Source organism: Cupressus sempervirens, chromosome 1 (assembly GCF_028749045.1).
Source record: "Cupressus sempervirens isolate cs-2001-9-10 chromosome 1, ASM2874904v1, whole genome shotgun sequence".
Classification (NCBI taxonomy): Eukaryota; Viridiplantae; Streptophyta; class Pinopsida; order Cupressales; family Cupressaceae; genus Cupressus; species Cupressus sempervirens.
In genome coordinates, this window is record NC_143118.1 from 645,500,924 (window position 1) to 645,516,265 (window position 15,342).

Here is a 15,342-nt window from a genome sequence, read left to right on the forward strand (position 1 = left end):
CCATTGAATTAAAAGAAATAGTGAACTGATATGCAACCTATCCTAGTTACATTCAATTTAGAAAGGCTTTTCCTACACAACCTCAAAATATCCAGTCTATAAAAATAAAGACAAGATTTAGAGAGAAAAGAATATGGTGACAATTCATACTTGTATTAATTATCTTTGCAAATAATATAACATTGAAATAGAACTCAAAAAAACTCAAGATAAGACACTATAATCCTGGAAAATTAATGTAATCTTAGATTTTGTAGAGAAAATACATCATAAAACTTGCATCAAGGACTAGACTAAATTTAACTTAGCAAAACTAAAAGTCATACAATGACTCAGACCCTTTCTCTAGCATTGGATTCTCACTTAAATAGTGTCAGATAAAACAAGCTTTAGGCATAGAGAATACTGACAACTATCCTTAAGATAGAGAGATATGTATAGAGTTACTATCAAAAATGACAAAAAATGGTGCAACAGAATGCCTTTCATCATGAATATTCTCTAGTAGGACCACTTTTTCTGCACTTTTTTTTATTGAGAAGTTTATGATTGGCTTGTTGTTATTGTTCTTCCTTAGAGTGTGTGACCATTAAAGTTGCATGTGATGGGCCTTGATCTGATACTTAAAAGGTAAGTTGAACCCAAGGTTCTCCATCCATGTCATCTTGTACTGGTAGATTGATAGTCACATTCAATTGTCCTGATGCCAAATCATCTATTTGGACCTTTGTGCTTGTAATAGCAATTGGTTGCTTACCTCTATCCTCTTCTACTTTTACTAGTGTGTCAATTATTTGCACTTCATCCTATTCCATTTCATCATCATCATTTTCACCATATTCAAATTGGTTTGCATGAAGAAAATCTACCATCCACTTGTCAAAAAGTGTGTCATCTAGCCAATTAAAATTCAAAATATCATATTATTTCTTGATCACATATTTTCCCAATTATTTGTTTTCCTTTATCCACTACAGGCCTCTTATTTTGAATTATATTATAGCTAGGTCTTCTTTGAATAACTAACTACCCTAATCCTACTATAGGGGTGAAAGATAATCTTCTCATGACCTCTTGGGCCTTATCAAGAAAAGGATTAATAAAAATTAATCTCTTCTCATTCATAGCCTCCATAATCTCTAGAAAAGTGATCATCAATTTATTTAATTTATCTACCTTTGTCTTGGCATATTTCAAAGGCTTATAATCCTTATCAAAAGAATTAATAAATTCGAAGACCCTAGAGTAAACCCTCTACTTCTCCTTTTTAATATCTTGCTCTTGAGGAGATAATTCATTCCTTATTATGTCCTTAGGGAAGTAAGGCTAATGGTCCTTGGCACTAGTTTTAACCCTCCATCTAAATATATCAAAAAATCCCTCACTAGCATTGAAACATTAATGGGAAATATCCATTTTATATTGATTCAAGAATTGATTAAAAATAACCAACCACCCTTAATGATTATAAACTAATGAAAAAATGTGTAACTTTGGAAAATTGAGTGCATAGACTAACCAGTCAATTGTTCTTCCTCTAATTTACCTATTTTCCATAGCATTTTAGCTATTCCTAACTTCAGAGGTACTTGGTAAGGAAGTACATGGGGAGTCCCTTGGAATCCATATACTCTAAAAACTATAGACATGGAGTGGGGTATGATATCTACCCAATTTTGGGATACCTTCAAACTAGTAGGATTGTCCATAGGCTTGATGAAATCTAGTAGTGCCTTAGAAATTCTAGGATTGCCCCTTAATATGAGGCTCCTTAACCTAGATGCAAAGTACCTATCAAATCTCACAAAGCTAGCCTCCTCTACATCCCAGGTCATATCTACACTCCATAAATGGACTAGGAAAACTTCTCCCTCATATTCTCTATTTAAAACCATTTCTTTTTTGAAATAAGTAACCCCTTTAAACAAGAACATATACATCAATAATAAATAATGACCAAATATTTTCTCAACTTTTCTCTTTGCAATTCCAACTGGACCTAAGTGAATCTCCTCTACTAAATAAGATGCAAAACAAAAAATGACATCTACACCAAGAGAAGAAATTTGTGTCATCATGTACATGAACCTTATTGGCATAAATTATTGTTCATCCTCACCAAAAACCCTACATAAGGTCATGTAAATGTCTATGGCCCTAGTGGTAAAAAACTACTTCTTGAAAGGCTCCTTAGTTGATGCTATAACAAAGGTCAAATTTCCAATTATGGCAAGATGTCCTCTCAATGCACCTAGCCTAACTTGATCCTTTTTAGAAAAATATTCTTTTTCCAATCCCTAGAGGTCAATGACCTCATGGTAATCTATGACTAGCTCCAACCTAAAAGCCTCTTGAATTTCTTTAGCATTAATTCTTATCAGACATTCCCCATCTACTCTCCTCACTATCCTAGCTATTGGGTTGTAATTTTGGGCTATGGCTATGAGAAGGTCTGAATCCATGAGAACCCTAGGGAGTACTAATTAACCCAAATCAAAATTCCAAATATTTCCATGGAGGGCAAAAAAATTCCTTTTTGAAGACCATTTCTTAAATAAATGGAGTTTTATTTTAGAAGTAATCCCATCCCTAACCCAATTACATTGATCATATAATCCATCTGCAACCTTGAGTCTAGGGTTCATAGGAATTAACTTTTTCACTTGGGCTACCTTGTTTGTGGATTTAGTCAATTGTTCCAAGAAATCATCATGCATATTCCTACTAGCATACTCTATTTTCCCCAAAAAATCTTTCTTTGGAGGCATATTTGATGATAATGATGCATAATAACCAGAATTCATTGATGATATACGGGATAAGATACTTGCTTCTCCTATTTCTTCTTTGAAATCTGTAGTAAATTGCTGATACAAAAAATTATTTTACAATTCTATTAGGCAAGAAAAGCTCTTCAGTAGGTTCTTGCTCTTAGAAAATTAGAAATATGTTTGCACAAAGAAAATCTTTGAGTTTTACAATATATCCCTAGTTTTTACTTCACATGGGGTGAAGGATTTGAGCAATATGCAATACAAATCCACAAAGCCCTCAAATACCTACATGTAAAAAACCTATCACAAAGAAGTAAAAGACAAGAAGAGGCAAGGATTTTCTCTAAAAATATGCAAATTGTATTCTCAAAAATGAAAAAGATATAAAATTACAAAGAGACCAATCCTTATAAAAGGAAATTGAAACCCAAAAAGGGTAACCTAAAAGGTAAAAGCTATTTAATAATTACTAATTAATTATTAAATAGAGAATGTTAAAAGTGCATAAAGAGAAATCTTAAGAAGGGAGAAAAGGTAATTGAATTAATAAAATTAAATTAACCTTTTTCTCTAACACCGCCCTAAGATGAGCATCAATGTAGTTACAAACAATGCAAAAAGAGTAAGGAAACTACAATGCAATACAAAAAGAAAACTTGGGTCTTGACAACAAGGCCTGATGAGGTACCCAATCACAACTAAATCTCTATGAAATGGAGAAATAGAGAAAACCCAGTGGGAAAAACTCTACACCAAAAAGAGATGGAAAAATGATGCACAAATGAAACATCTCAAGACCATAAGTACAATGAAAGCCTTCATGATAGGAGCTTGAGGCTCCATAACCCCCCCAGAATGGAAAAACTCTTGTGTCAATAAACATACCAATGTGATTCCAATCTAAAGGAAACAAAGGTAGTGGACAAGGATGACAAAATGATATATGTAAAGTGCAGCTAGAAGTCCTAGCTTATGCTCAAAGGAGAAAGCATGAGAATCCTGAAATGAAATCTCCAATGGAGGTGCAATAATAGGTGTGTTGAATTTGGCATCTGAGAGGAGATGTGTGTCCTCTAATATATCCTCAACAACCACACTAGGTGGATCGATGACTGGAGCTGAAATAGTAGGCAATATTGAAGAGTAATCCTATGTAAGAGATGGAATTTGAATAGGAGGTGGAGGTGTAGAACACACAACATTGGTCTTAGGAACAACACATATGTTCAAGTGACCTAACTTCACCTCAGTAGACTCTTTTGAAAAAAGAGAGTGATTCTGTGATAGTGGAGATGGTGGACCAAAATTTGAGAAGGAATATAGGTAGGAAGCATGATCAATAGTCCCTATAGCAATAATATTGCCTATCCCACTATCTCTGATGTGCATTGAATCTTGTGCAAACTCAATTGTATTCCCTATCCCACTACATGTAATCTAATAAATAGAGAGAAAATTAGAGGACAAAGATGGAAAATAAAGTACATCATGAAATGTACCATCATTAATGTCAATAGAATCTTTCCTACATATATTCATAGCAATGTTATTCCTCATCAAAATGTCTGGAGTAGGAAAAGCCTCAAAACAAGAGAAAAAATTCCTAGAAGATGCCATATGGTGTGAAGCACTTGAATCCAATAACCAACCAGATGAATGAGGGATAGTAGTTTCACATAGTGCATGACCCTTTTCCATATCTTTACCATTTGATTGAAATGATGATGATGAAGAAGGTCTGTGAGAAGTAGAAGGAATATAAATGTTGCTCTTCTAAAGAAGAGTTGTCAAATCTAAAGCTTGTTTGGCATAGCCATCTAACTTCTTCTCATAGCAATGTGACTCATCATGATTAGGCTTATTACAATAGGTACACTTTGGTTTTTCTAGTTTTGATTTACCCCCTTTAAGAGGAGGTGGCCCTGATGAACTATGAGTGCTAGAATCAATCTAAAACTCTATAGAATGATATTTCTGAGTCTTCTCCTTCATCCCTGATGATGGCCGAGCTACTAATGCATGACTCTGTGAGCCTATGAGAGAATCCAACTGAGAGAGCTTAACTTGGTCTTCAATCAACCAATGGTAGAAAACCTCAAATGATGGCATGCTAAATATATTACCCAAAGCATCTTTGGTGGAATAGAAGGTAGAAGAAAATATCTAAAAGTTTCTACAAAGCTTAGAAAGAATCAGTTAGATACATGTAGTGTTAGTTTTCATTTTTCCACAACCCTACAATAAAGATCTTAGTTGTTTGAATTTCATCAAGAAGTCCTCAATGAAGGGAAAAGTCTAATGCCCCGCCAAGGGATCCAAGAATTTCACTAAGTTTACCCAACAATTTTTTTTTTAAAATTTAAAACATGAAAGATAAACCATTCATAACATTCGGGGAAGCAATAGCAACAATTCAAATGAAAGTAAACATAACAAGTTACATTCTTTAAAGATCCCTTAACATTGAATTACATCTAAAACAACTAATACTAATGATTCTATCTAACATCACACCCTTAGCAATGATACATCCAATGTTCTTTACAATATACAAGTGTCCTTTAATAATTACATTTTAGTTTAGCTCAATCATCCACCATACATGTTACAAGGTATGAAAATCTTAAAAGAATATACATGCATGAAATAAAATACATCATCATACTATCTCTAATCCATGATGCAATTAAAGTAAATGAAACCACATATCATACATGATACATCATCACAAAAGATATAAACATCCATTACAAGAGATAACCATACATCACAAACATAAATAACTAAGTGCATAGTTCCTCCCAACCATAAATAGTATCATTAGACCATCGTGGATCCTAGCCATCCCTCCGTGTGTAACATTCCAAAGCACCGAAGAGATCATCGGCTATTAACATAGTAGGAATGTCACTCCTAAAACATCCTACATCATATGCAAAAAATAATCTAACATGCAAAGTAAAGCATAAGATATCATCATCTAACATATGCAAATCATCAATGTAAGAAACATACCAGTAAATACATCCATCACAAGATATATCATCTATCATAATGCTCCAAGAACAAAATGAAGATAAATACCAACCAAGAATACTCCAGCCACGGTGTCTCAGACGAATCTCAAATGATAAGAGTGATAAAACACTACCACCCGACCGTGTGGAACCTAAGTGGTCCACTCCCGCTATGCTGAGGAGATAATCTCAAGTCCCAAACAGGCTATCAAAATCACATAGCATAAATCTCTATAAGTCCAAAAATCCTAAAAGTATGCTAACTCAAAGGTTCCAATCACAAAACCGACATCTAATCCTAGAGGCACAACAATAAGTACACCACCAAAGATACACAAAATCTATAGAGGAGATTCAAGCTACATACTAGGGAGTTTCATCACATGGCTGCTTGAGTTACCCTGGACTGGTCTCTCATTAGACCCCAGACTCTCAAGCGTTGAGTTACCCTGGACTGGTTACTCTGAACCCCAGACCCTCAACGTGGCACATGTGGAAACCAAGAAGCCCTCTCAAGAAGATGAGGCACTTCTCCCATCCTTAATCTATACAAGAACTCAAGGCATGGGTGATTCAAATATCTCTAACTTATCTTTTTAGTGTGTTTCCCCCCCATAAATTTTAATTACTAGATTATCACTAATTACATAACTTGCATTAGGTTACCCTGGTACTAACCACTTTGGGCCCTGGACCCCTATGCAAGCCACTCCCATAGTCATGTACCTAGACAACCTCTCCTAAGCACATAAATCTACAGTTGTGTCCCATACCACAACACTCATAAAGATCAAACTCGGTTCCTTAATAGGAAACCTGATAATAAGATGGTTCTCCCATCCAAGAACACATAAAAGCTCCACAAAATAAACCTCATAGATATAATCTTCAATATGAATCACAATATCCATTGGTTCTTAACAAGAAACCAAGAATATCTCAAAATAATACTGATCAAAGACTCCAAAATGGTTGAGTCAAAACATGTCACAATATGACATCATCAAGAAATAAATCAACATTTCAGTCCCATCATGGCGACTGAAAAGTAATCCAAGGATAACTGATCAATGACTCAAAAATGGTTAAGTCAAGTGTCTCAGATACAAATAACTCAACTTCACTCAAGAAGACTGATAAGCAATAAAAAACAGTAATACAATCATCTCATAGAGCATATCATCACATAACCATGGTTGGGTTTATAAAAATCAGAATTAAGACATCATCATGACATCACAATCATAACCCCCAAGCCTCTGGTAGACATCCTATAACTGGTCAACACTAGTCAACCCAAAATCCAAAACAAGAAGCATATAGAATACACAATGCAAACACATGTTTTGGTTTATTAAAATCACATACTTGAATTAAGTGTAGAGGTTTCCAATTTTCTATTTGCAAATATACCTCAAGTGTCTAAGTTTAATCATTTGACCTACAAGTCAACCCATTTGTTTCCCCGATAGCATCATCCTTCATTCTAAGAATAACTTAAGGGTAAATACTTTTACTCATTAAACTGATCATCATTGACTTTTAATTAGATCATTCACTTTATTTGCTAAGATCCATATTCTTATTGATTAACTCTTCCTTAATGTTACTTCAACTTTCAACATAAATCAAGAATCTTATTCGTTAAATTATAAGAGAGCCAATTATCAATCTTCGAATAAGAAGAATTATAACTTTATTAAAAGGATCAATTAAATCAATCAATTAACATAGATACACAATCCATGATCTTTTAACATTCTAATAGTTCTCAATTATATATTACTAAGTCTTCACCATTAAAATATCTAAAGTCATTATTCAAGTCATTAAAATAAGACTCATCAACTTCGATGTAGATACTACACAACTTTACTAAAAGAATCGATATATCATATCAATTAAAACTTTCTTACATAACTTAATTATTAATTAAATCTAATTAAGTCTAATTAATTTAATTAATAATTACATATCCATGGAAACGTTCCAATTAATATCAGTTGACTAATAACTAACAATAGTTTGTACGTAAAAAGTCATCTACAATCCAAATATTCATATTAATAGTTCAATAACTTGTTAATAACAAGCTATGTTGGGGATCTTATTAATAAATCTATAATAACCACCTTTGTCATTCTATCAATGAAAACTAACTTTTCCTTGACAAACTCGTATTATTGATAATCATTTAGTTAAACCCCATTTGATTCAACTAATTATCAATCAACTATATTCCATTTCATTAACATTAGGATTAGTAATAGTTTAATAAATAATAACAAGTTAAAATAAATCTACGATAGCAGATTCTTTATTATTTTTGCTAACAACAATGTCACTAGTAAATTAAATATAACTTCCTTAAGAATCGTTCCCCGGATAAGATTTACCAATAATCAATAGGTAATCATTTGTCCAAAATAATCTTTGATGATTCTAAGTATAATGATTGCCAACTTCATTAATCACAATTTCATTCATGATAACATGAATTCATTTCCATTGTATTTTTCCCCACTTAATTTGATCTCAACTAAATTTTCAATACTATACTTCAATTATTAACTAATCTCAATTAGATTGAACTTAATCAAATTAATTAATAATTATATAAACTTATCTATACTATCTTTCATTAATAATTTGTTAAAATTAACAATTATTAATAAATAATAACTCACTAATAATTTCAATATTCAATTATAATGATTGATATTCGAACTAAATCATTAATATCTCTTTTCTTTTAATTTTTCCTCATTTAAAAATCCATTTACTTAAATTGACTAATAATTAATTACACTTCTTCTACTATTAACTAATCTTAATTAAATTAGATTAGTTAATAAATCATATAAAACTAATGCATAAAAATAAGATTCTACTAAGGGAAGATTGCAATAATATCTTTAATTCATTCCATGCTTTGATATATTATTTTTTTGTGAAGTTTAAGCATAAAGAACTCTTGGTTATGGGAAATGGAGAAATATTTGTCCTTGAATAAAACAGTCTCAGTACGAGGGCCATATCTCCCTAATGAACTGTTGGATTGGGCTGAAATTGAAATATGTTGGAGAGGGTCATGTTGCACCAATTCTGACTGGAGCGATCGAATAAATTTGATCACGATAAAAAGTTTTGAATGACTAAGTTTGGGTCTATCCAAGGGGCAGCGACAGGGCAGTTTGTGATGAACTAAGAATTTCTCCTAAAAGGTAATTGTTCTCTAAATTTACCCATTCATCCATCTAATAGGTTTGTCCATACGCATCTGAAAATATAATTGATAGAAAGATTACATCTAACCATTCAACTTTTCAACTTAGAATTTCTATTTTAATTTCAAATCTTGTTTATCTAATTCCACAATATAAATTCGAACCCAAACCCGATTCAGATCTAATTTCTTTCTTAAATTGAAGCTAGGGTTTTCTAATGAGTTCTCTATTGATTTCTTCACACAAGGAGAGAATCAACATGCAAATCTGAATTAAACATTCATCACAAGAATTATCCAAGTAGTCATCTAGTAGACACAATGAAGAGAGAAAGAGAAAGAGTGCAAATGGAATAAGCGAAAATCACGAGTGCACCTGGACACTGATGCTAATTTGCCATGCCTCAGAAGTCCATAAAAAATTCCCTTCCTTCTCCAACATTCGAAATTCCTCCAAGATCCAAGCCAACCAAAATTTCCACGTGAGTAGAAGTGCTTGAAGAAGCATAGAAGCAAGTTGAAAACATATGAGCATGTAGAAGCATATGAGCTTCTCAAATGCATGTAAGCTTTGAAGCTTGAAGCTTGTCCAAACACACTAGGAGAGCCTCTATTTAAAGGCCTCTAAGATGCATCTAGAGTGTCTCTAGAAACAACTAGAAGATAAGCATGACAACCAAGCATGAGTCTTCTCCAACCTTCTAGATGAGTCATAAGGTTGTAGACACCATGTGCTCAAATAAAATGCTAACTCTTAAGTGTAGACAACTTATGCATTCTTAGAGTGCAAACTCTTGTGTTGTCTACATGACAACTCTCGAGAATTTGTAAACTCCTATGTGAGCAAATATTAAAATAATGCTCAATCATTAATATAATAATTAATTTACTCTTTCCAATTTAATTAATTTATTTATTAAATCTCATGCACTAACTTTAATAATTCCACTTTTCAATCTTAATATATTTATATTTTAATCACATGAGATTTAGAATCTTTTAATAATTTTAATATATTTTCCACTTTTAAATTTCATTTTCAAAACTTAATTGCTAAAATATTTATTAACTTTAATAATAATATTATTTAGTCATTTATTTAAAAATGAACTCTAAATATATTACTATTAAATAAATATTATCACATTTCAAATTTCAAATTATAACTTTTATCTTCAAATTTAATTATTTTATTTAATTAATTTTCCAATTAATTAAATAAAATAAATATTAAAATATCATATTAATTTTTCATTAAATTAAACCATTAATTAAATCTTTTTAATTAGGCTTAATTAATAGAAAATACATCAAAGACTTACAAGGGTAAAAATATGAAAACCCATCATAGCCAAAATACATACAAAATCAAACAAAGGGTTTATATCACGAATTACATTATCCAACATATTTGGAGGGTACTCAACTCAGATGCTTGTCCTAATTTTTCAATTAGGGCAAATGGCTTAAAGGGTTGGGATTTGGACTTGAGAATTTATCTCCCCTCTCTTATCATTAAGATAATGTGATAGGGTATGATCATCCTGGCAATTCAGGGAAGTCAATACCCGGTACCTACAACCTACATAAAAACCATGCATGTACAAGCACAATATATACTAAACTAAACAGGAAATGGTGAGAAGTGGTGCATCGTGTAGATCCTGACTAGTAGGTGACTACGACTCCCTTCCTTAACCACATCAGACATGCCATACAAAAGCAAACACACAAAGAAAACATGCACACTATACACATGCAAGTATGGGGTAAGTATCCATAAGAAAGCACATATGATAATAAACCATCAATCAATCTAATCATTACCAATAACTGAAAGCAATGTAATAATCATCATGCATATATGAAATGTAGGGTACCAAGTAATCTCATCATATAATAACTGAATCCATAGTACAATATCTGATAGTCTCAAAACAATGTTGCTAACCATCAACATAAAACTAGCTCTAAAAGAGTTCAGTAATGATAACAAAATGCGAACCAGGGGCAGGCACTACAAAAAGAATCTGGTATAAGTGAGATAAGCTCTACCTCAATCTCAAGTGCCCTAAACTCATTCACTGTACCAAACAAGCCTTCAAGCTTGGTCCACATAACTAGAGGAGTATTGCACCCATTCAGATGAAACTATAGACTATTTGAGACCTGTAAAGCAATCAATCCTATTGCCTCATCCATCTTGTTCCTATGCTACATGAACTCAAAAGGCCTCTGTAAAATTGGCTGCACTACATCTAAATAAGACCACAACCATTTTGATTGGAGAAGCCATCTAATCAAGGTCTTCCATGTGTGATAATTATGAGGGGTTAGAAGTTCTAGACAAAAAGAGGTCTTGGCCATTGTTTTATAAGAGGTTTTTGATGTTTTTTGATATGTTGATATAATAATAGAAAGTAATATAAAAATACCCCCCCCCCCCCCGCCCAACAATGCAAATAACTGAACCCTAGCTTATAGAGAGAATGTGTAAATGAGAAAAGAGCAAAAAAGCTTTAGATATGAATCACAAATACCTTTTTTTTTGTAGGCTAAAAAATGACCAAATGATGAAAGTATTATTTCCACTCAATATTAATTCAAACTAATTGTAGATATCAAAGGTAAACAATAAATTGTGTACTTTTTTTTAAAATAGCATCAAAATATGTTTCCATATGAGCTCGAACAAAGCCTTTAAAGTTGAAAAAATTAGGATTTGCGATTTTCAAAAAAATTCAGAAACAGAGATCACAAACAACCTACACCAATGTGTAGATCACAAAATCCCACCCCAAAACAAAAGAAAATTTCTTGAGAAAAGGATTTTGTCGAGGGAGATACTGCTATTTGAAAATCACCTTTGTAATTTTTAAAATTACTTCCATCGCACCTCCAAAGATCAAATAAAAATGCCAAAAAAAATGTTAGATCTATTATGTCAAACTCTCTTTCTCCTTTTTCTCCAAATACTAAACAAGCTACAATAGACCTAGCTCTGATACCATAAGGATTTGAGCAATATGCAATACAAATCCACAAAGCCCTCAAATAGATCTGGCTCTAATACCATCAAAGATTTGAGCAATATGCAATACAAATACACTTCTGACAAACTAACACATAAACGAGGCTATTAATGGCAAGTAAATTCATAGTGCCATCTTTAAGTTTGGTCCCACCATATTTCCTTTTTGTAGGCGATCGCTATGTCACTAGCAGTAAAGTTAATGCAACTTCTCATAGTGACAAGGTGACCACCATAGATCATAGGAGATCTGATAGTATGGGTCATTCACCTTGAAAAAAAGTTTATTTATTAACTAGGTCCCACATGCAATAGTTGCTTGGTCACTATGTCTCTAGTGGTAAAAGGTACATGATTTCTCATTACAACATAGTGACCACTGCCAATCTTGAAGAGATCTGACAGTAAAGATAATTTTGGGAGCTTTAAGAAATAATATGAATAATATTTTAAAAGATTTCTGAAAAGAAAAGGGGAAAATTTAAAACAAAAAAGATTTCTCCAACTCAAATTAAATTGAAAAGGCACCTAACCCAAAAAAATTCTATGGAAACACTTTAGTGAAACATAATTTAGGGTTTTTCCAAGGTTAACAATATTAAAACACCAAACCCTAATTTTTCACAAAAAAAACCTAGAACAATCACTTTGAGATATAATCAAATAGATATGAAGTGAAAACATGGCCATCACACCCAATGTAAAATATTTTAAGGTATTTGGAGGCAAATGCTTTATTATCAAAGATTTCAAGAATGGTAAACTAGATGCAAAAAGTGAAGAAGGTATAGTTCTAGGTAATTCCACAAGAAGTAAAGCTTATAGGTGTTTAAATAATAACACTAACAAAGTTGTGGAAAGTGCAAATGTGAAATTTGATGAATATACAAAAGTATATGAGGAAAAACCTATAAAAGAACTAGAAGAATACAAATCATTTGTATACTTTTATGAAGGTATGCCTGGTGAAGATGTTGCAAATCAAGATACAAACAAATAGCAAGTTTCAATGACTACTAAATCACATACTATGAATTTCAAGTTGCATTTTGGAACTGAGATACATTTAGATGTTAAGTTATAGAATGAAGTTGAGGCACATTATGATTCTGAAATTAGTGTACATGAGAGAGATGTTGAACTACCTGACAGAGATGTACATAGCGACTCTGAAGTAGATAGACCAAATGAAGAAACTAGAGCTGAACCAAGATTTTCCAAATATGTCAAGTGACATCATCTTGCTACACAAATCATTAGAGATAAAGATTCTAGAATGATGACAAGAAACAAGTTGAGAAATGATACATGCTTGCTAAGGATTAAAGAACCCAAAATAGTGAAAGGTGCCTTAGAAGATGTGGATTGGAGTAAAGCCATGGAAGAAGAGATTGAAAAAATAGAGAAAAATAAGACATGGACTCTAGTTCCTAGACCAAAAGACAAAAATGTGATTAGCACCAAGTGGGTATACAAAAATAAGTTAGATGAAAATGGTGAAGTTAGAAGGAATAAGGAAAGATTAGTCTACAAAGGATATGCATAAGAAGAAGGAATTGACTATGGAGAAACATTTGCTCTTGTTGCTAGATTAGAAGGAGTAAGAACTCTACTTGCTCATTCTACATACAAAGGTTTCAAAGTTTATCAAATTAATGTTAAATTTGCATTTCTAAATAGCATATTAGAGGAAGAAATTTACATAGAATAGCCAGAAGGATTTGTTTATGTTAATAATAAGAACATGGTCGTAGATTACACAAAGCTTTATATGGTTTGAAACAAGCACCAAGAGCATGGTATGAGAGACTTCACAATTATCTTGTGAAGATTAGATTTGAAAGGACTAATGATAACAAAAATTTATATATGAAGACAAAGAAAGGAAAAGGTATTTTTTTTATCTAAAATTTTTGTTGATGATATCATATTTGGAGGTCAAGATGCTTTATGTAAGGCCTTTGCAAATGAAATGAAGCAAGAATTTGAGATGTATATGTTTAGAGAGATCAAGTTCTTCATGGGTTTGCAAGTACATCAGATGAAATATGGTATATACATCACTCAGTCAAAATATGTCAAGGAGATACTAAATTTTTTTGGATTGGAGAATTCCAAACTAGTAAGTACACCTGTGGTGATAGGACATAAATTGTCAAAGAATGATGATTCAACTGAGGTGAATCAAACATTATATAGGTCTATGATTGGAAAATTAAAATATGTAGTACATAGCAGTCCTGATATTGCATTATCTGTAGGGATAGTTGCAAGATTCTTTGCTAATCCTAGGGAGAATCATTTGATAGTTGTAAAGAGAATAATGACATATTTGAAAGGAACAAAGGAATATGGTCTATACTATAAAAAAAATAAGAAATTTGAATTAAGAGCCTATACTGATGTTGATTGGGCTAGAAACATTGATGAGAGAAAAAACACTAGTGGAGGAGCATTTTTCTGAGGCAAAAGGCTAGTTACATGGACTAGCAAGAAACAAAATTGCACTTCACAATCTACTATTGAAGATAAATATGTTGTTGCTATTGTAAATTGTACAAACATTGTATGGATCAAATAACTACTCAAAGGTATAAAGGAAGAGATCATTGAACTAGTGATACTTTATTGTGATAATACAAGTGTTATAAATATATCAAAGAATCATGTGGTGCACACAAAGACTAAGCACATTGCAATCAAGTATCATTACTTGAGAGAATCAGTTCAACATAAAGAGGCAGAGATGGAATATGTTAACACAAAAGAGAAAATTGCTAATATATTCACAAAAGCACCTAAGGATGCTCATGAGTATCTAAGAGGTAAACTAGGGGTGATACCCCTATCAAAGTCTATCTAAGTAACAAAAGGAGTGCCATGCATTAAGCAAGTTGATTTTCATATGTTACAAATTGATGCAGTAGATCTTACTTTAAGAGTTTCCTAAAGTAATCAAAAAGTTGGAAGTACAAATTAGTCACGAGAAAGGTGACAGAGGGAGAAAACTGAAAAAGTTCATAACTTCATATTAAGATGACAAGTCTTTCCCATTATTGTCAAAGAGGGAGAAATACATAAAAGATTTGATGCTGATCCTAAAGGGAGAAATACAAGAGGCTAGAAGATATTTGAGAGATTGAAAACAAAGATATGGAGAACTCCTAACTCATAGCATGAGGGAGAAATTTTGACTACAAATAGTGTATCTATTGATTACATCTACCTAGTAAGAGGGAGTCATTGTAGAAGGGAAATAAGAAGTAATTAAGAGGGATTCATAAGAATGACACA